This window comes from Pristiophorus japonicus, chromosome 6 (assembly GCF_044704955.1).
Source record: "Pristiophorus japonicus isolate sPriJap1 chromosome 6, sPriJap1.hap1, whole genome shotgun sequence".
NCBI lineage: Eukaryota > Metazoa > Chordata > Chondrichthyes > Pristiophoridae > Pristiophorus > Pristiophorus japonicus.
This window is the reverse complement of record NC_091982.1, coordinates 231,326,096-231,349,100: the sequence shown is the minus strand read 5'-3', so window position 1 is coordinate 231,349,100 and position 23,005 is coordinate 231,326,096.

Below are 23,005 nucleotides of genomic sequence, written 5' to 3'. Positions count from 1 at the left end.
TAGATGTAGCCCTTATGGCTAAAGGGATCAAGGGGTATGGAGAGAAAGCAGGAATGGGGTACTAAAGTTGCATGATCAGCCATGATCATATTGAATGGTGGTGCAGGCTCGAAGGGCCAATGGCCTACTCCTGCACCTATTTTCTATGTTTCTATATTTTTATGTTTCTATGTTTCTCTTTTGGCTGGTGGATGATGCAAAGGGAAAGGAAACAAACGAAGGGATAAATTGAAATTGGAATGTTGTTAATGTTGTACACTGATAGTTTTTTTATATTAATGCATCATGTGTAATAGAATTTTTCCCTTCTTGAATTGTTTAAACACAGATTAAGCAGACTTCTACATGAAAATCTAATGAATTAACAAGAAAATTTGGAGTGAAGCAATACATAGGTAGTCACTGGAGAACGTGGTGACTATATCTATGTATAATGATCCAGGCTCTAAGCCAATGACTAGTTTTCTGCTTTTTAAAAAAAAATTAAAGATTGCTTTGCAACTGTAAACCCCATGAATAAAAGAAAAAAGTTGAACCAATCAAATTATTTAAACATGTTTTTTGGGGAAAAAGTACAATTTTTCTTACTAACTGAAAATTCTAATGTTCAAAATAAAGTTTCAAACAAAATAAAATTAAGACAAAATGTACATATTTTCCAATCGCACAATTAAATGTTTCCCAGGATGCAGGAATAATTTATTTAAACAACAACAACTTGTATATATAGCGCTTTTAATGTGGTAAAATGTCGCAAGGCACTTCACAGGAGTATTATAGGATTATAAATAAATTTGGCACCGAGCCAGTTAAGTAGAAATTGGAACAGGTGACTGAAAGCTTGGTCAAAGAGGTAAGTTTTAGAGAGTGTATTGAAGGAGGAGAGAGAGGTAGAGAGACGGAGAGGTTTAGGGAGGGAGTTCCAGAGCTTGGGGCCCAGGCAGCTGAAGGCACGGCCACCGATGGTAGAGCGATTACAATCAGGGATGCTCAAGAGGGCAGAATTTGAGGAGTGCAGACATCTCGGGGGGTTGTGAGGCTGAAGGAGATTACAGAGATAGGGAGGGACGAGGGCCATGGAGGGACTTAATTTCATATTTGCAGCACCGAAAAAGGCCATTCGACCCAACAGGTCCTTGCCAGTGAGGGTGTTCCCTCTTATCCTGTGAGGATTTGTGAAATAGTTTTCTTTTTCTGAAAGTCTTCAAAACAAACTAGAAACTGAAATCCCAAGCCTTTATTTCAAAGCAAGTTTCACATTTAAAATTTAAAACCATTGTTTTTTTTCCTTTTATGATCTTCCCAATGTAAACTGATCGATGGTCAGGTGGAGAATTATGGGCAGCGCACACTCGAATTCAAAATGGATGTTCCCAGTGGGAAAGACTCTTCCGCTGGAAGCATGATTCCATAAATGTACCCCTTTAAATGTATAATGTCATCTGTTGCTGAAGCTGTGATGCACTTGGACCTTTTCGTTAAACTTTGAGGGATCTGTATCTGACTAATAATGCTATTGGAGACGTATGCAGCAAGTAGATTCCTGTGGTGTCAGTGGGTCCTACTGTTGATGAGTCAACTACAGGATATTTCAGGGGAAGCAGTAGAGATTACGATACAAAGAGAATCAGAACATGCCTGGCATAAAGCAATTCATCAAGCATTGGCCTTTGTACACATCAAAACAATGTTTAAACTTGACAAGGACAAGGCAGATTGCTCCTTGCCTTCTCCTTGTTTGTACAATTCATGTTCGAGAGGCTACCAGTAAATACGTTAAGCACTGCTAGCTGGGCTCTGTAATCCACTGATTACATGGTGGTGTGCAGTGAGTCTTGTGTTCTGAGCAAGCACTGTGGTTAAATGAACGACCCCGGCACTGATTCCTGGGAGCTGAGAATTTTCTTGTTGCTAAGTTTAGCAACCAAGTGGTGTAATGTGAGGAGAAAGTGCCAATGGACAAATTAACCGTGTTTAGTTCTAGTCTGACCGTTCATACAGCTTTACAAGAAAAAGAGAGTAAAACCAAATAGGTTAACAAATAGTTCCATTTTGCATGAAGAAAGAAAGATAAAAAATGAAAAAAAGAAAAGAAAAATAAATGAAAGGACGAAAGAAAGGCATGCATTTACATAGCGCCTTTCATGACCACCGGACGTCTCAAAGCACTTTAGAGCTAATGAAGTACCATTTTGAAGTGCAGTCACTGTTGTAATGCAGAAAACGCTGCCATCAATTTGCGCACAGGAAACTCCCACAAGCAGCAATGCAATAATGACCAGATAATCTGTTTTTTTAGCGATGTTGATTGAGGGATAAATATTGCCTAGGAAACCGGGGATAACATCCCTGCTCATCTTCGAAATAGTGCCGTGGGATCTTTTGCGTCCAGCTGAGAGAACAGACGGGGCCTTGGTTTAACATCTCATCTGAAAGACGGCACCTCCGACAGTGCACTGCACTGGGAGTGTCAGCCTAGATTTTGTGCTCAAGTCCCTGGTGTGGGACTTGTACATAACCTTCTGACTCAGAGGCGAGGGTGCTGCTAACTGAGCCATGGTTGGAATTAAATTAATGCTTATTAAAAATTGTTAATGAAGAATTTGTGGTTCATTCTGTAACTGACAAATTTAATTAAATCAAAACATTTCAGCCCAGGTCAGACCTAGTGTCTGTGAGCTGAATGAAGGAACGATTGCAAAGGATCAGCATTAAGATGCTGCTGCCCGTATCCTAACTCACACCAGTCCTGTTTCCCCATCACCCCTGTGCTCGCTGAACTACATTGGCTCCTGGTCCAGCAATGCCTCCAATTTAATATTCTCCTCCTTGTTGTTCTCCTTGGAGCAGAGACGGCTAAGAGGAGATTTGATCGAGGTGTTTAAAATCATGAAAGATTTAGATAGAGTAAATAAAGAGAAACTCTTTCTAATGGCTGAAGGGTCGGTAACCAGAGGGCACAGATTTAAGGCGATTGGCAAAAGAACCAGAAGCGACACGGGGATAAACTTTTTTAAGCCACTAATGGTTAGGATTTGGAATACGCAGTCTGATAGGAGGCTGGATAAACATTCAATAGTAGCCTTTAAGAGGGAATGAGATATTTACTTGAAGGAGAAAAAATTGCACGGCTCTGAGGAAAGAGCGGGGGAGTGGGTCTAACTGGATTGCTCTTTGAAAAGAGCGGGCCCAGACTTGATGAGCCGAAAGGCTTCCTTCTGTGCGGTACTATTCGATGATTCTTGTCTCTCCATGGCCTTGTCCCATCCTATCTCTGTAACCATCTTCAGTCTACAACCCTCCAAGATCTCTGTGCGCCTCCAATTCGAGACTCTTACCGACTGCAAACGTTTCTACAAGTACGTAAAAAGAAAAAGATTAGTGAAGACAAATGTAGGTCCTTTACAGACAGAAACAGAAGATTTTGTAATGGGGAACAAGGAAATGGCAGAACAATTGAATAAATACTTCGGTTCTGTCTTCACAGAAAACATAGAAACATAGAAAATAGATGCAGGAGTAGGCTATTCGGCCCTTCGAGCCTGCACCACCATTCAATAAGATCATGGCTGATCATTCACCTCAGTACCCCTTTCCTGCTTTCTCTCCATACCCCTTGATCCCTTTAGCCATAAGGGCCATATCTAACTCCCTCTTGAATATATCCAGTGAACTGGCATCAACAACTCTCTGTGGTAGGAAATTCCACAGGTTAACAACTCTCTGAGTGAAGAAGTTTCTCCTCATCTCAGCCCTAAATGGCTTACCCCTTATCCTAAGACTATGTCCACTGGTTCTGGACTTCCCCACCATCAAGAACATTCTTCCTGCATCTAACCTGTCCAGTCCCGTCAGAATTTTATATGTTTCTATGAGATCCCCTCTCATCCTTCTAAACTCCAATGAATACAGGCCCAGTTGATCCAGTCTCTCCTCATATGTCAGTCCTGCCATCCCAGGAATCAGTCTGGTGAACCTTCGCTGCACTCCCTCAATAGCAAGAACGTCTTTCCTCAGATTAGGAGACCAAAACTGAACACAATATTCCAGGTGAGGCCTCACTAAGACCCTGTACAAATGCAGTGAGACCTGCTTGCTCCTTTATTCAAATCCCCTAGCTATGAAGGCCAACATACCAGTTGCTTTCTTCACCGCCTGCTGTACCTGCATGCCAACTTTCAATGACTGATGTACCATGACACTCAGGTCTCGTTGCACCTCCCCTTTTCCTAATCTGCCGCCATTCAGATAATATTCTGCCTTCGCGTTTTTGCCACCAAAGTGGATAATCTCACATTTATCCACATTATACTGCATCTGCCATGCATTTGCCCACTCAACTAACCTGTCCAAGTCATCCTGCAGCCTCTGAACGTCCTCCTCACAGCTCACACCGCCACCCAGCTTAGTGTCATCTGAAAACTTGGAGATATTACACTCAATTCCTTCATCTAAATCATTAATGTATATTGTAAATAACTGGGGTCCCAGCACTGAGCCCTGCGGCACCCCACTAGTCACTGCCTGCCATTCTGAAAAGGACCCATTTATCCCGACTCTCTGCTTCCTGTCTGCCAAACAGTTCTCTATCCACGTCAGTACATTATCCCCAAGATTTATCAAGCTTGATTTCCCTTTCATAAATCCATGCTGACTTGGAGCGATCCTGTCAATGCTTTCCAAATGCACTGTTATTTCATCTTTAATAATTGATTCCAACATTTTCCCCACTACTGATGTCAGGCTAACCGGTCTATAATTCCGTGTTTTCTCTCTCCCTCCTTTCTTACAAAGTTGTGTTACATTAGCTACCCTCCAATCCATAGGAACTGATCCAGAGTCGATAGACTGTTGGAAAATGATCACCAATGCATCCACTATTTCTAGGACCACTTCCTTAAGTACTCTGGGATGCAGACTATCAGGCCCCGGGGATTTATCGGCCTTCAATCCCATCAATTTCCCGAACACAATTTCCCACCTAATAAGGATTTCCTTCAGTTCCTCCTTCTTACTGAACCCTCGGTCCCCCAGTATTTCCGGAAGGTTATTTGTGTCTTCCTTTGTGAAGACAGAACCAAAGTATTTGTTTAACTGATCCACCATTTCTTTGTTCCCCATTATAAATTCACCTGAATCTGACTGCAGGGGACCTACGTTTGTCTTCACTAATCTTTTTCTCTTCACCTATCTATAGAAGCTTTTGCAGTCAGTTTTTATGTTCCCAGCAAGCTTCCTCTCATACTCTATTTCTCCCTCTTAATTAAACCCTTTGTCCTCCTCTGCTGAATTATAAATTTCTCCCAGTCCTCAGGTTTGCTACTTTTTCTGGCCAATTTATATGCCTCTTCCTTGGATTTAACACTATCCTTAATTTCCCTTGTTACCCATGGTTGAGCCACCTTCTCCAGACAGGGATTTACAATTGTTGAAGTTCATCTGTGTGATCTTTAAATGTTTGCCATTGCCTAGCCACCGTCAACCCTTTACGTATCACTCGCCAGTCTATTCTAGCCAATTCACGTCTCATATCATCGAAGTTACCTTTCCTTAAGTTCAGGACCCTAGTCTCTGAATTAACTGTCACTCTCCATCTTAATAAACAATTCTACCATATTGTGGTCACTCTTCCCCAAGGGGCCTCGCACAACATGATTGCTGATTTGTCCTTTCTCATTACACATCACCCATTCTAGGATGGCCAACCTTCTCGTTGATTCCTCGACATATTGGTCTAGAAAACCATCCCTGATACACTCCAGGAAATCCTCCTCCACCGCATTGCTACCAGTTTGGTTAGCCCAATCAATATGTAGATTAAAGTCGCCCATGAAAACTGCTGTACTTTTATTGCACACATCCCTAATTATTTGTATGATGCTGCCTCCAACTTCACTACTACTATTTGGTGGTCTGTACACAACTCCCACTAGCGTTTTCTGCCCTTTAGTATTCCGTCGCTCCACCCATACCGATTCCTCATCATCCAAGCTAATGTCCTTCTTACTATTGCGATAATTTCCTCTTTAACCAGCAACGCCACCCCACCCTCTTTTCCTTTCTGTCCATGCTTCCTGAATGTTGAATACCCTTGGATGTTGAGTTCCCAGCCTTGGTCACTCTGGAGCCATGTCTCCGTGATGCCAATTACATCATATCCATTAACAGCTATCTGCGCAGTTAATTCGTCCACCTTATTAAGATTACTCCTCGCTTTGAGGCACAGAGCCTTCAGGCTTGACTTTTTAACACATTTTGTCCCTTTAGAATTTTGCTGTAATGTGGCCCTTTTTGCTTTTTGTCTTGGGTTTCTCTGCCCTCCACTTTTACTTTTCTTCTTTCTATCTTTTGCTTCTGCCCCCATTCTACTTCCCTCTGTCTCCCTGCATAGGTTCCCATCCCCCTGCCATATTAGTTTAACCCCTCCCCAACAGCACTCGCAAACACTCCCCCTCGGACATTGGTTCCGGTCCTGCCCAGGTGCAGACTATCCGGTTTGTACTGGTCCCACCTCCCCAAGAACCAGTTCCAATGTCCCAGGAATTTGAATCCCTCCTTTCTGCACCACTCCTCAAGCCACGTATTCATCTGAGCTATCTTGCGATTCCTACTCTGACTAGCACGTGGCACTGGTAGCAATCCTGAGATTACTACTTTTAAGGTCCTACTTTTTAATTTAGCTCCTAGCTCCCTAAATTCATCTTGTAGGACCTCATCCCATTTTTTACCTATGTCGTTGGTACCTATATGCACCACGACAACTGGCTATGCACCCTCCCCCTTCAAAATGTCATGAAGCCACTCCAAGACATTCTTGACCCTTGCATCAGGAAGGCAACATACCATCCTGGAATCTCGATTGCGGCCGTAGAAACGCCTATCTATTCACCTTACAATAGAATCCCCTATCACTATAGCTCTCCCACTCTTTTTCCTGCCCTCCTGTGCAGCAGAGCCACCCACGGTGCCATGAACTTAGCTGCTGCTGCTCTCCCCTGATGAGTCATCCCCCTCAACAGTACCCAAAGCGGTGTATCTGTTTTGCAGGTGGATGACCGCAGGAGACCTTCCTTCCATTACTCTTCCTGTTGGTCACCCATCCCCTATCTGGCTGTGTACCCTTTACCTGCGGTGTGGCCAACTCACTAAACGTGCTAAAAGTGGACACAAATAATGTTTCAGAAATGCTAGGGAACCAAGGGTTGAGTGAGCAAGAGGAATTAAATGAAATGATAATTAGTAAGAAGATAGTGCTGGAGAAACTAATAGGACTGAAGGCAGATAAATCCCCAGAGCCTGATGATCTGCATCCCAGTGTACTAAAAGAGGTAGCCATGGAAATAGTAAATGCATTGGTGGTCATCTTCCAAAATTCTATAGATCATGGATCAGTTCCTGTAGATTGGAGGGTGGCAAATGTAACCTCAATATTTAAAAAAGGAGGGAGAGAGAAAACTGGGAACTACAGACCGGTTAGCCTGACATCAGTAATAGAGAAAATGCTGGAGTCTATTATAAAGGATGTGATAACAGCACACTTAGCTAATATCAACGGGATTAAACAAAGTCAACATGGATTTATGAAAGGAAAATCATGTTTGACAAACCTACTGGAGTTTCTTGAAGTTGTAACTGATAAAATAGATAAGGGAGACCAGTGGATGTCGTGTATTTGGATTTTCAGAAGGCCTTTGATAAAGTCCCACATAAGAGGTTAGTGTGCAAAATTAAAGCACATAAGATTGGGGATAATATATTGGCATGGATTGAAAATGGTTAACTGACAGGAAACAGAGAGTAGGAATAAACGGGTCTTTTTTGGAGTGGCGGGCAGTGACTAGTGCGGTACCACAGGGATCAGTGCTTGGGCCCCAGCTATTCACAATATATATAAATGATGTGGATGAGGGAACCAAATGTAATATTTCCAAGTTTTCTGACGACACAAAACTAGGTGGGATTGTAAGTTGTGAGGAGGATGCAAAGATGCTGCAAGGTGATTTAGATAGGTTGAGTGAGTGGGCAAACACATGGCAGATGCAGTATAATATGGATAAATGTGAAGTTATGCACTTTGGTAGGAAAAACATAAGGACAAAGTATTATATAAATGGTAATGGCTTGGTATGTGTTGATGTATAGAGGGACCTGGGTATCCTTGTACACTAGTCATTGAAAGCAAACATGCAGTGCAGCAAGCAGTTAGGAAGGCAAATGGTATGTTAGCCTTCATTGCAAGAGGATTTGAGTACAGGAACAAGGATGTCTTACTACCAGTTATACAGGGCCTTGGTGAGACCGCATCTGGAGTATTGTGTGCAATTTTGGTCTCCTTACCTAAGAAGGAATATACTTGCCATAGAGAGAGTGCAGCCAAGGTTCACCAGACTGATTCCTGGGATGGCAGAACTGTTGTATGAGGAGAGATTGGGTCGACTCGGCCTGTATTCACTAGAGTTTAGAAGAATGAGAGGGGATCTCATTGAAACGTATAAAACTTTGACTGGGTTAGATCGATTGGATGCGGGGAGGATGTTTCCCCTGGCTGGGAAGTCTAAAACAAGGGGTCACAGTCTCAGGATACAGGGTAGGAAATTTAGGACCGAGATGAGGAGAATTTATTTCACTCAGAGGCTGGTGAACCTGTAGAATTCTCTACCACAGAAGGCTGTGGAGGCCAAGTCACTGAATATATTTAAGAGGAAGATAGATACATTTCTAGAAACAAAGGCATCAAGAGGTATGGGGAAAAAGCGGGAATATGGTGTTGAGATAGAGGATCAGCCATGATCATATTGAATGGCGGTGCAGACTTGAAGGGCCGAATGGCCTACTACTGCTCCTATTTTCTATATTTCTATGGTTCTATCCCGATTTTCATCACTCCACCATTGGCAGCCGTGCCTTTGTTGTCTAGGTTCTGGGCACCAGAATTCCCTCCCAAAACCTCTCCACCTCTCTCTCCTCTTTTAAGGTGCTCCTGCACCTATTTTCTATGTTTCTATCCTTACTACTAGGGGGATCAAGAGGTATGGCGAGAAAGCAGGAAGAGGGTACTGAAGTTGCATGTTCAGCCATGAACTCATTGAATGGCGGTGCAGGCTAGAAGGGCTGAATGGCGTACTCCTGCACCTATTTTCTATGTTTCTATTAAATTCGCCACAGTAAGTTCTGTCTGGTAACTAAGAACGTAAGTACCCCTTTAACAACGTGATACTTGTTCCTGCATGCTAATCAACGTCTCTGGCACAGAAAGTAAAAATGGCTCAATCTCATTTCTTCAGGTTGTAAATTGCAGTTAGAGATTTAAAAAATGTTAAATTTTAAGTTGTTTCTTACTTTTCTTACCTTCTTCTTGCTTATCCTTACGTCCCTTTTCTCTCTCTCTCTCTTAATCCCACTTTTCTTTCCCTCGCCTTATTTCTGATTTGACCCTAATTCACCCTCCTTCTCCCTTATTCCTTTATTTTTGCCGCTCAACCCTTAAATCTCAGTGCTTAAGGAGATATGGGGTCAAAATTCGGTGCCGCCATTTTTGAGGCGGTGTCACCTGAGTGCTGATTTTACCGCCAGCTGTTAGGTGCAGGCTCCAACTGCCAAAAGATGAGAAAGCAGCGCTAAAAAGTGGCGCTGCACACTCCTCCGCGGGCAGGAGCTCAGGAGGCAGACTGAATTTCGTGTCGGGAGGCAGCCGCCTTGCTCGCTGGGAAACGGGAAGAAAGAAAATAAATCAAACTTCTCTGACCCACGCACAAACTTCCCCATTGTTACAACTAATGAAAAAAATGAAGAAATTAATGAAGAAGAAAATGTACCTTTTCCCATGGGTGATTCGCCCAAGTTCCGCTGTTTATTCACCACTTTGTTCAGGCTGCAAGAACGCCTGCCGGGAAGGCCGACGTTTAAAGCCAAGGAGGCATTGCACGCTGGATGATGTCACCACGCATGTGGTGTTAGCCAATGCAGCGGTAGCTCTTGGCGCCTCTGCCAAAGAGCCGACTGAATTTCTGTGTGGGCGTGGACACCACTTACCATCGAAAGTTGGCCTTTGCCGACCGTTAGCCGCCTCCCGCCGGCGGTAACGGGTGGTGGTAGAATCGGAATTTTGAGCCCATACTGTTGGTCCCACTGTTCACTCAGGTCCCAGATGACCCAGTGAGTCCTCTCCTGGGTCCCCTGGGAGGACAGGCGCAACAAGATCAGTGTCCTCATCCAGGCCAACATCCCCAGCATTGAAGCACTGACCACACTCGATCAGCTTCGCTGGGCAGGCCACATAGTTCGCTTGCCAAACACAAGACTGCCCAAGAAAATGCTCTATGCGGAGCTCATTCATGGCAAACGAGCCAAAGGTGGACAGAGGAAACGTTACAAGGACACTCTTAAAGCCTCCCTGGTAAAGTGCGACATCACTTTGGCGGGAGTCGAGAGAGGCAGCGGCCTATAAAAGGCTCAGCAGTCCGGGGAGCGTCGAGAGAGGCGGGAGTCGAGAGAGGCAGCGGCCTATAAAAGGCTCAGCAGTCCGGTGAGCGTCGAGAGAGGCGTACCGGTGCAGCTCCAGCTGGAAGAGGAAGCAAAAAAAAAGAAGTAGAAAGAAATCAAAAGGTGACGTCACAGCCAACGTGGTAAGTGATTGGCTGCTGATTGCTGAGTAATTTTTCTTTTTCTTTATTAGTCAGTAACTTTTAACATTGTTGTCGCCAATTTAAGTGTATCTAAGGGTTAAGTCATGGCAGGACAGCTCGGTCACGTGATATGCTCCTCCTGTACCATGTGGGAACTCGGGGACAACACCAGTGTCCCTGACGACTACATGTGTGGGAAGTGTATCCACCTCCGGCTCCTGACGGTCCGCGTTGCGGAGTTGGAGCTGAGGGTGGATTCACTCTGGAGCATCCACGATGCTGAGAATGATGTGAGTAGCACGTGGAGCGAGTTGGTCTTACCGCAGGAGAAGGGTCCACAGCCAGCGAGGGAATGGAAGACCAGCAGGAAGAGTAGTGCAAGGAAGGTAGTGCAGGGGTCCCCTGTGATCATCCCACTGCAAAACAGATACACTGCTTTGAGTACTGTTGAGGGGGATGACTCATCAGGAGAGGGCAGCAGCAGCCAAGTTCATGGCACCGTGGGTGGTTCTGTTGCACAGGAGGGCAGGAAAAAGAGTGGGGGAGCGATAGTGATAGGGGATTCAATTGTAAGAGGAATAGATAGGCGTTTCTGCGGCCGCAACCGAGACTCCAGGATGGTATGTTGCCTCCCTGGTGCAAGGGTCAAGGATGTCTCGGAGCGGGTGCAGGACATTCTAAAAAGGGAGGGAGAACAGCCAGTTGTCGTGGTGCACGTTGGTACCAACGACATAGGTAAAAAAAGGGATGAGGTCCTACGAAATGAATTTAAGGAGCTAGGAGCTAAATTAAAAAGTCGGACCTCAAAAGTAGTAATCTCGGGATTGCTACCAGTGCCACGTGCTAGTCAGAGTAGGAATCGCAGGATAGCTCAGATGAATACGTGGCTTGAGCAATGGTGCAGCAGGGAGGGATTCAAATTCCTGGGGCATTGGAACCGGTTCTGGGGGAGGTGGGACCAGTACAATCCGGACGGTCTGCACCTGGGCAGAATCAGAACCAATGTCCTCGGGGGAGTGTTTGCTAGTGCTGTTGGGGAGGAGTTAAACTAATATGGCAGGGGGATGGGAACCAATGCAGGGAGATAGAGGGAAACAAAAATGAGGTAAAAGCAAAAGACAGAAAGGAGATGAGGAAAAGTGGAGGGCAGAGAAACCCAAGGCAAAGAACAAAAAGGACCATTGTACAGCAAAATTCTAAAAGGACAGAGGGTGTTAAAAAAACAAGCCTAAAGGCTTTGTGTCTTAATGCAAGGAGTATCCGCAATAAGGTGGATTAATTAACTGTGCAAATAGATGTTAACAAATATGATGTGATTGGGATTACGGAGACGTGGCTCCAGGATGATCAGGGCTGGGAACTCAACATGCAAGGGTATTCAACATTCAGGAAGGATAGAATAAAAGGAAAAGGAGGTGGGGTAGCATTGCTGGTTAAGGAGGAGATTAAGGCAATAGTTAGGAAGGACATTAGCTTGGATGATGTGGAATCTATATGGGTAGAGCTACAGAACACCAAAGGGCAAAAAAACGTTAGTGGGAGTTGTGTACAGACCTCCAAACAGTAGTAGTGATGTTCGGGAGGGCATCAAACAGGAAATTAGGTGTGCATGCAATAAAGGTGCAGCAGTTATAATGGGTGACTTTAATATGCATATAGATTGGGCTAACCAAACTGGAAGCAATACGGTGGAGGAGGATTTCCTGGAGTGCATAAGGGATGGTTTTTTCGACCAATATGTCGAGGAACCAACTAGGGGGGAGGCCATCTTAGACTGGGTGTTATGTAATGAGAGAGGATTAATTAGCAATCTCGTTGTGCGAGGCCCCTTGGGGAAGAGTGACCATAATATGGTGGAATTCTGCATTAGGATGGAGAATGAAACAGTTAATTCAGAGACCATGGTCCAGAACTTAAAGAAGGCTAACTTTGAAGGTATGAGGCGTGAATTGGCTGGAATGGATTGGCGAATGATACTTAAGGGGTTGACTGTGGATGGGCAATGGCAGACATTTAGAGACCGCATGGATGAACTACAACAATTGTACATTCCTGTCTGGCATAAAAATAAAAAAGGGAAGGTGGCTCAACCGTGGCTATCAAGGGAAATCAGGGATAGTATTAAAGCCAAGGAAGTGGCATACAAATTGGCCAGAAATAGCAGCGAACCTGGGGACTGGGAGAAATTTAGAACTCAGCAGAGGAGGACAAAGGGTTTGATTAGGGCAGGGAAAATGGAGTATGAGAAGAAGCGTGCAGGGAACATTAAGACGGATTGCAAAACTTTCTATAGATATGTAAAGAGAAAAAGGTTAGTAAAGACAAACGCAGGTCCCCTGCAGTCAGAATCAGGGGAAGTCATAACGGGGAACAAAGAAATGGCGGACCAATTGAACAAGTACTTTGGTTCGGTATTCACGAAGGAGGACACAAACAACCTTCCGGTTATAAAAGGGGTCGGGGGGTCTAGTAAGGAGGAGGAACTGAGGGAAATCCTTATTAGCCGGGAAATTGTGTTGGGGAAATTGATGGGATTGAAGGCCGATAAATCCCCAGGGCCTGATGGACTGCATCCCAGAGTACTTAAGGAGGTGGCCTTGGAAATAGCAGATGCATTGACAGTCATTTTGCAACATTCCATTGACTCTGGATCAGTTCCTATGGAGTGGAGGGTAGCCAATGTAACCCCACTTTTTAAAAAAGGAGGGAGACAGAAAACAGGGAATTATAGACCGGTCAGCCTGACATCGGTAGTGGGTAAAATGATGGAATCAATTATTAAGGATGTCATAGCAGTGCATTTGGAAAGAGGTGACATGATAGGTCCAAGTCAGCATGGATTTGTGAAAGGGAAATCATGCTTGACAAATCTTCTGGAATTTTTTGAGGATGTTTCCAGTAGAGTGGACAAGGGAGAACCAGTTGATGTGGTATATTTGGACTTTCAGAAGGCGTTCGACAAGGTCCCACACAAGAGATTGATGTGCAAAGTTAGAGCACATGGGATTGGGGGTAGTGTGCTGACATGGATTGAGAACTGGTTGTCAGACAGGAAGCAAAGAGTAGGAGTAAATGGGTACTTTTCAGAATGGCAGGCAGTGACTAGTGGGGTACCGCAAGGTTCTGTGCTGGGGCCCCAGCTGTTTACACTGTACATTAATGATTTAGAGAGGGGATTAAATGTAGTATCTCCAAATTTGCGGATGACACTAAGTTGGGTGGCAGTGTGAGCTGCGAGGAGGATGCTGTGAGGCTGCAGAGCGACTTGGATAGGTTAGGTGAGTGGGCAAATGCACGGCAGATGAAGTATAATGTGGATAAATGTGAGGTTATCCACTTTGGTGGTAAAAACAGAGAGACAGACTATTATCTAAATGGTGACAGATTAGGATAAGGGGAGGTGCAAAGAGACCTGGGTGTCGTGGTACATCAGTCATTGAAGGTTGGCATGCAGGTGCAGCAGGCGGTTAAGAAAGCAAATGGCATGTTGGCCTTCATAGCAAGGGGATTTGAGTACAGGGGCATGGAGTTGTTGCTACAGTTGTACAGGGCATTGGTGAGGCCACACCTGGAGTATTGTGTACAGTTTTGGTCTCCTAACCTGAGGAAGGACATTCTTGCTATTGAGGGAGTGCAGCGAAGGTTCACCAGACTGATTCCCGGGATGGCGGGACTGACCTATCAAGAAAGACTGGATCAACTGGGCTTGTATTCACTGGAGTTCAGAAGAATGAGAGGGGACCTCATAGAAACATTTAAAATTCTGACGGGGTTAGACAGGTTAGATGCAGGAAGAATGTTCCCAATGTTGGGGAAGTCCAGAACCAGAGGTCACAGTCTAAGGATAAGGGGTAAGCCATTTAGGACCGAGATGCGGAGGAACTTCTTCACCCAGAGAGTGGTGAACCTGTGGAATTCTCTACCACAGAAAGTTGTTGAGGCCAATTCACTAAATATATTCAAAAAGGAGTTAGATGAGGTCCTTACTACTAGGGGGATCAAGGGGTATGGCGAGAAAGCAGGAATGGGGTACTGAAGTTGAATGTTCAGCCATGAACTCATTGAATGGCGGTGCAGGCTAGAAGGGCCGAATGGCCTACTCCTGCACCTATTTTCTATGTTTCTATGTTTCTATCACCACTGATGCCTGGGAGACCCTGGCCGAAGACCGCCCGAGGTGGAGAAAGTGCATCCGGGGGGGCGTTAAGCTCTTCGAATCTCAACGCTGAGAGCGCGAAGAGGTCAGGCGCAGGCAGCAGAAGGAGCGTGCGGCAAACCAGCCCCACCCATCCCTTCCCTCGACGAATTTCTGTCCCACCTGTGACAGGGTCTGTGGCTCTTGTATTGGACTGTTCAGCTACCAAAGAACTCACTTCAGGAGTGGAAGCAAGTCTTCCTCGATTCCAAGGGACTGCCTATGATGATGATGATGAGATGACCCGTGGCCTTCATCGTGCAGATATCAGTTCGCATTTCCAGCAAGTTACGACGTAAACATTTGTGAGCTGAAGGATGCAGGAAAAAGATTGACTAACGGCGCATGCCGCATGATGCCCCGCTCACGCAAGATCAGGCCCAATGTCTTGACTTGATTAGCTTGCGCTGATGACATAATTGGAGGCAACTGGCTGCAGGAGTTACTGAGTCTGGCTGCGTGAGGCAACTGTGTGAGACATAACACACAGTTAAAATGGCACGATGATCAGTCAAGCACCCCAGGGTTAATGGTTATATCTCTACTGATGTTAATTCAGTTCCCTCGCTCTGTTGGGCTCAGTAATTCTTCCAAACCAGTTCCCCTGATGAGGTCATCAGCAACAAAATCACTCCAGAACAGAAATCAAAAAGGACATTACATTTAAATCATGTTCTCTAGACTGACTTTTTAAAAAAAGAAGGATAGTGCTGAGTTATGTCACCTCAGTCAGGGTCGCAATCATGGCACCGTAAATGGCTTCAGCAACTGTAGATGTGGAAAGGTTCTGCTCCTCAGCATTTCCCAATGACCGCTGCTAGAAAACTTGCACAGGGACATCAGCAGAAGACAGGACTGGACTTGGCTGCGATGCCCTCCGCGATGTAATGGATTGATGACAACCACTGGGGTCAAGTTTCCGCTTGTTTACGGCGTTAATATCAGCCCAATCCAGGCTGATTCGGCCCAACCAGAGCCAAAGATCGGGGAATTTTAAACGTCAGTGAGTTACACCCAAAACCGCTTATGTTCGTGTTTGCGGGGTCAGGGAAGAATATGGAAAAAGGGGAGAAAATTGGAGGGAGAGGGGGAAAGTATTGAAATGGCATGACCTGCTCTTTAATGACTTTATGTTGTTTTATGGGACTAAAGCAGTCAGTAACGCAGCTGAGAAGAAAGTATGGATACAGCAGCTTGCAAGGCAATGTTTCACACTTTACAAATGCAATGGTCTCCAATGACAAAACAGGCTGGTGCCTGGTTGGACAGCTTCATAAACACAGTCCCAAGACTCTTGTCATCCAAACTATCTAATTTACCCCAACAGGACTCAAAGGGATTGAACAGGGGAAAAAATGACATGACAAACAATTATATCTTAACACTCTATTTATAACAATCCCCTTTTCAGATTATTGCTCCACTCAAACTGACACATTGCTGTAATCCCAGGGATGAATCAAGGGACCTGAAGTAAAATGAGACAGAGCTCCGAGGCAGATGAAAGGGATAGGAAAAAAAAAATCTGGAAAATATGACATTCACAAACAGAGTGACTGGAGGACAAATTTTGACAGGCTCAGTTTAATTTATCAATGTCAATAGAGTGGTAAAAACAGAGGAGGTAGACATGCATATTAATTGAAAATAATTCAGATTAAATCACTACAGTTTGACATTCCTGAGATGGGTACTTCATCTTTTAGAGAGCGCGGGTACGAATGCTTGTTCATCACAAACTCTAATCTGAGAACACATCTTAATTGCATGTTATCACCTCCTAATTGCTTCTACATTATATTAAACAGTCTGCTAATTACTAGACTGATCATGGTGTAAATAGCTGGAGGCGCAGGCTGATATCCAGCTGAAGGAACATAGGGCCTGATTAAGGCCAAAATGGAGTCATCACATAAGTATGGATTTACTAGTAAACTCCATTTCCCTGGTGAGATAATAAAAGAGGGAGGGGGATGGGAGCAGGCGAGAGGTGGGGTGGGGGGCGGGGGGCAAGGGAAGACACTAATCTGGATCAAATGATGTTTTTGCTTCTCAGATAATCCTAGTTCTTCCTTTCTGGTATTCCCTGGAGGGACAGGAATCATCTCCCTACTGCTGTCACTGATATAGTGCCCGAGGACCGAGACTGTAGTGCTGCTAGTACGACGCAACGCCCAGGTGGAGACCAGTAATAGACATGCACATCGACAGCTGGAGTTATACTCTGCAGCTGAATCGGAGGGCCTTTGAGAAAATAACATCGCTGAGAGCAGTCTGCCTTTATATGTTTGCAGGGTTTTGCATGTCGCCGCTCTGTCGCTGTGCTTAATGACTGCTTCGAGGCAGGTCTGGTCTGATTCCTAACGTCGCAGTCTCTCTCCCCCTTCACCGACGTCAGTTGAATCAAGGCATAAATCAATTCAACAACCCTTTAAGCAAAGCAGCCCACGTTCCCGTTCTCCTCCTCCTGCAGAAACAACACAATATGTGGTGCTTTTTCAATCGGAATGATCAAAATAAAAAGATGTATGACAAGGGAAAAATGCTGTAAATCTGAACTATATACCGAAAGTGTCATGTATGTAGACCATGTATACTAACTGTATAGTCACATAAGGTGTGCCACCAGAGGGCACTGCGGTGGGAGACCTGAGGGTCACCTGCATAGGTGTGCAGGGCCCAGTATAAAAGGCTGCCCATCATGCTTGTGCCTCACTCTGGAGTTATAATAAATAAGACTAAGGTCATCACAGCTCAAGTACAATACCAGATCTCGTGGGGTCATTCATAAGAGTATTAAAGGCATAACAGAAAGTGTTGGAAATACTCAGCAGGTCAGGCAGCATTTGTCAGCCATGGCTCAGTGGGTAGCAGCTTTGCCTGAGTTGGAAGGTTATGGGTTCAAGCCCCACTCCAGAGACTTAAGCTCAAAAAATCTACACAGGCACTCATCCATAGCTGCTGTCTGACCTGATGATTATTTCGAGCATTTTCTGGTTATATGATATATATAAATAAAAAAGACAATTTGTAGTAAAAATAGTGCTCTTGATAAGACAGTAAACATTGATGGACAATAGGATTCTGTAGATCCAAACCCCTTGGGGAGGCACTTAAGTTTATATTGAGGAGTGTTCAGATTCATAGAACAGAACCAGCAGAGCTGAGGGTGTTCATGTCTAGAACTTTGTTCTCACAGCAGAACTTAAATGAACTAATCTAACACCAACCGAGAATCACTAACAGCTCAAGTGAATGTGTTGGAGATTAATTTAGGAAAATGCAGGTGGCAATATCAAGGCAGTCCCACACGCCCTATTGCTTCACACTTTGAAACTAATTGACTCCTTCCATCTCAGGCCAGCAGACGGTTGTAACTCGTTAGAATATGCTGCATGTAGACTTACAATAACTTTTTTTGTTGATTAAGTGTGCTGAAACACACCGCTATGATTAAAAATCTCCAAAACAAGCTACTAAGAAATCAACATAAATAGAGTTGCTGTTTTCCTAATATGAAGTGCACTCTCTCTCTCTCCACAGAGGCACACACACTTATCTAGGAATAGAGCTTGGCAGGATCGACAGTTTCGGGATCTCGTGCAGGTGTACTGTTGAAGATCAAACAGATGAAACCTCACAACTCACCCGCACATATCATTGGTAACTCATACTCGTCAAGCCCGAATCATCCTCCCATTGCAATCTATTGGTAGAATCCCAATTCGCAGTGACAGATCTACCTGCCCAGATCCCATCCAGTAGCCAGGCTGTTTAGTCAATTAGCAGTGGCTGAGTACTTAGCTTAGGTACTAGATTATCCCAAACTGGGGAAAACAATTATTGTCATTTCCTTTCCATTTACCCGAGCGGGTGACAGAAATGCCCTGGGCTTGTTTGGACTGATGGCTTCTAGATTTCCAGACACAGATGAATAACACTTTGAGATGAGCGGATTGTCAGCATTGTACACGATCCCTAGAGTGACTATGCTGTAGTTACTTGGCTGTAAAGCACTTTGGGACGTCCTGAGATTGTGGAAGGCACTATGTAAATGCAGGTTCTTTCTTATGGGTTAGCTGTTGGCTCAGTGGGTAGTACTCTTGCCTCTGAGTCAGACCCACTCCACTGGAGTTCAAGTCCCACTCCAGGGACTTGAGCACAGAAATCCAGACTGACACTCCAATGCAGTGCTGACGGAGTGCTACACTGTTGAAGGTGCCGGATTTCAGATGAGCCATTAAACCGAGGCCCCGTCTGCTCTCTCAGGTGGACGTAAAAGATCCCATGGCACTATTTCAAAGAAGAGCAGGGGTGTAATCCCTAGTGTCCTGGCCAACATTTAAAACAGATTATCTGGTCATTATCACATGCTTGTGGGAGCTTGCTGTGTGCAAACTGGCTGCTGTGTTTCCTACAATCATCATTATAGGCAGTCCCTCGGAATCGAGGAAGACTTACTTCCACTCTTAAAATGAGTCGTTAGGTGGCTGAACAGTCCAATACGAGAGCCACAGTCCCTGTCACAGGGGGGACAGATAGTCGTTGAGGGAAAGGGTGGGTGGGACAGGTTTGCCGCACGCTCCTTCTACTGCCTGCGCTTGATTTCTGCATGCTCTCGGCGATGAGACTCGAGGTGCTCAGCGCCCTCCCAGATGCACTTTTTCCACTTAGGGCGATCTTTGGTCAGGGACTTCCAGGTGTCAGTGGGGATGTTGCACTTTTTCAGAGAGGCTTTGAGGGTGTCCCTGTAACGTTTCCTCTGCCCACCTTTGGCTCGTTTTCCATGAATGAGTTCCGAGTAGAGCGCTTGCTTTGGGAGTCTCGTGTCTGGCATGCGAACAATGTGGCCTGCCCAGCGGAGCTGATCAAGTGTGGTCAGTGCTTCAATGCTGGGAATGTTAGCTTGGTCAAGGACGCGAATATTGGTGCATCTGTCCTCCCATGGGATTTGTAGGATCTTGCGGAGGCATTGTTGGTGGTATTTCTCCAGCGACTTGAGGTGTCTACTGTATATGGTCCATGTCTCTGAGCCATACAGGAGGGCGGGTATTACTACAGCCCTGTAGACCATGAGCTTGGTGGCAGTTTTCAGGACCTGGTCTTCGAACAATCTTTTTCTCAGGTGGCTGAAGGCTGCACTGGTGCACTGGAGGCGGTGTTCAATCTCGTCATCAATGTCTGCTCTTGTTGATAAGAGGTTCCCGAGGTATGGGAAATTGTCCACGTTGTCCAGGGCCACGCCGTGGATCTTGATGACGGGGGGGCAGTGCTGTGCGGTGAGGACAGGCTGGTGGAGGAACTTTGTCTTAGGGATGTTTACCGTAAGGCCCATGCTTTCATATGCCGCAGTGAATATGTCGACTATGTCCTGGAGTTCAGCCTCTGTGCGCAGACAGACATAATGTTTCCGACATTACAACAGTGACTACACTTCATAAAAGTACTTCATTGACTGTAACGTGCTTTAGGATGTCTTGAGGTCATGAAAGGTGTTGTTATAAATGCAAGCCTTTTTTTTGTTATCCAATTGATGATTTAATCCCATCTGGAATAAAATATATAAGATGGGGACTTGCATTTATATAACACCTTTTATAAACATCCCAAAGCACTTTACAACCAATGAAGTACTTTTAAAGTGTAGTCACTGTTGTAATGTTAAGTCTCTGGAGTGGGTTTTGAAGCCACAATCTTCTGACTCAGACAAAAGGGATACCACTGATTCAAGACTGACTCCTAAATGCCATTCAGCCTCAATGGGGCTGAAATCATCTTCCATGATGTTAATAATGAACCAGGTGGCACTTCTGTTAAAATAGAGCACAAAAGAGTTTCATAAGAATGAGTTTGCATGTTTGTTATTAACATCAGCACAGCAAGATTTCAACATAAGTTTATTACCAATCTCAGGTGCACATAATATGTTCCATCAGACTATTTAAAGGTGAATGTGGAAATTTCCTGGTGTCTTGGCCAACATTCCTCCCTCAACCAGCATCACCAAAATCAGATTATCTGTTCATTCACTCATTTGCTGTATGCAAATTGACTGCAGCATTTATTTTCACATAACAGGACTTTGAAAATAATCCTTGGTTGTAACATGATGTTCCGAGGATCTGATTAAGGAGCTATTTAAGTGCAAGTTCTTTCTTACTGAAGAATTTGTCTAATTTTACATCACAGATTATCTACAGGTTGGAAAATGCTTTGTTTACAATAACACTTGACATGCCATAAAAGAATTAGCAAGGACATTGACTTTGCCAAGAAATGCATTGTTCTTAATAATCGGAGGAAATTTGTTGGAAAAATGTACTTCTTAGAACATAAGAACATAAGAATTAGGAACAGGAGTAGGCCATCTAGCCCCTCGAGCCAGCTCCGCCATTCAATAAGATCATGGCTGATCTGGCCGTGGACTCAGCTCCACTTACCCGCCCGCTCCCCATAACCCTTAATTCCCTTATTGGTTAAAAATCTATCTATCTGTGACTTGAATACATTCAATCAGCTAGCCTCAACTGCTTCCTTGGGCAGAGAATTACACAGATTCACAACCCTCTGGGAGAAGAAATTCCTTCTCAACTCGGTTTTAACTTGGCTCCCCCGTATTTTGAGGCTGTGCCCCCTAGTTCTAGTCTCCCCGACCAGTGGAAATAACCTCTCCACCTCTATCTTGTCTATCCCTTTCATTATTTTAATTGTTTCTATAAGATCACCCCTCATCCTTCTGAACTCCAACGAGTAAAGACCCAGTCTACTCAATCTATCATCATAAGGTAACCCCCTCATCTCCGGAATCAGCCAAGTGAATCGTCTCTGTACCCCATCCAAAGCCAGTATATCCTTCCTTAAGTAAGGTGACCAAAACTGCACACAGTACTCCAGGTGCGGCCTCACCAATACCCTATACAGTTGCAGCAGGACCTCCCTTTTTGTACTCCATCCCTCTCGCAACGAAGGCCAACATTCCATTTGCCTTCCTGATTACCTGCTGCACCTGCAAACTAACTTTTTGGGATTCATGCACAAGGACCCCCAGGTCCCTCTGCACCTCAGCATGTTGTAATTTCTTCCCATTCAAATAATATTCCCTTTTACTGTTTTTTTTCCCAAGGCGGATGACCTCACACTTTCCGACATTGTATTCCATCTGCCAAACCTTAGCCCATTCGCTTAACCTATTTAAATCGCTTTGCAGCTTCTCTGTGTCCTCTATACAACCCGCTTTCCCACTAATCTTTGTGTCATCTGTAAATTTTGTTACACTACACTCTGTCCCCTCTTCCAGGTCATCTATGTATATTGTAAACAGTTGTGGTCCCAGCACCGATCCCTGTGGCACACCACTAACTACCAATTTCCAACCCGAAAAGGACCCATTTGTCCCGACTCTCTGCTTTCTGTTCGCCAGCCAATTCTCTATCCATGCTAATACATTTCCTCTGACTCCGCGTACCTCTATCTTCTGCAGTAACCTTTTATGTGGCACCTTATCGAATGCCTTTTGGAATTTTAAATACACCACATCCATCGATACACCTCTATCCACCATGCTCGTTATATCCTCAAAGAATTCCAGTAAATTAGTTAAACATGATTTTCCCTTCATGAATCCATGCTGCGTCTGCTTGATTGTACTATTCCTATCTAGATGTCCCGCTATTTCTTCCTTAATGATAGTTTCAAGCATTTTCCCCACTACAGATGTTAAACTAACCGGCCTATAGTTACCTGCCTTTTGTCTGCCCCCTTTTTTAAACAGAGGCGTTGCATTAGCTGCTTTCCAATCCGCTGGTACCTCCCCTGAATCCAGAGAATTTTGGTAGATTATAACGAATGCATCTGCTATAACTTCCGCCATCTCTTTTAATATCCTGGGATGCATTTCATCAGGACCAGGGGACTTGTCTACCTTGAGTCCCATTAGCCTGTCCAGCACTACCTCCCTCGTGATAGTGATTGTCTCAAGGTCCTCCCTTCCCACATTCCTGTGACCAGCAAATTTTGGAATGGTTCCACTGTGAAGACCAAAGCAAAATAATTGTTTAAGGTCTCAGCCATTTCCACATTTCCCATTATTAAATCCCCCTTCTCATCTTCTAAGGGACCAATATTTACTTTAGTCACTCTTTTCCGTTTTATATATCTGTAAAGCTTTTACTATCTGTTTTTATGT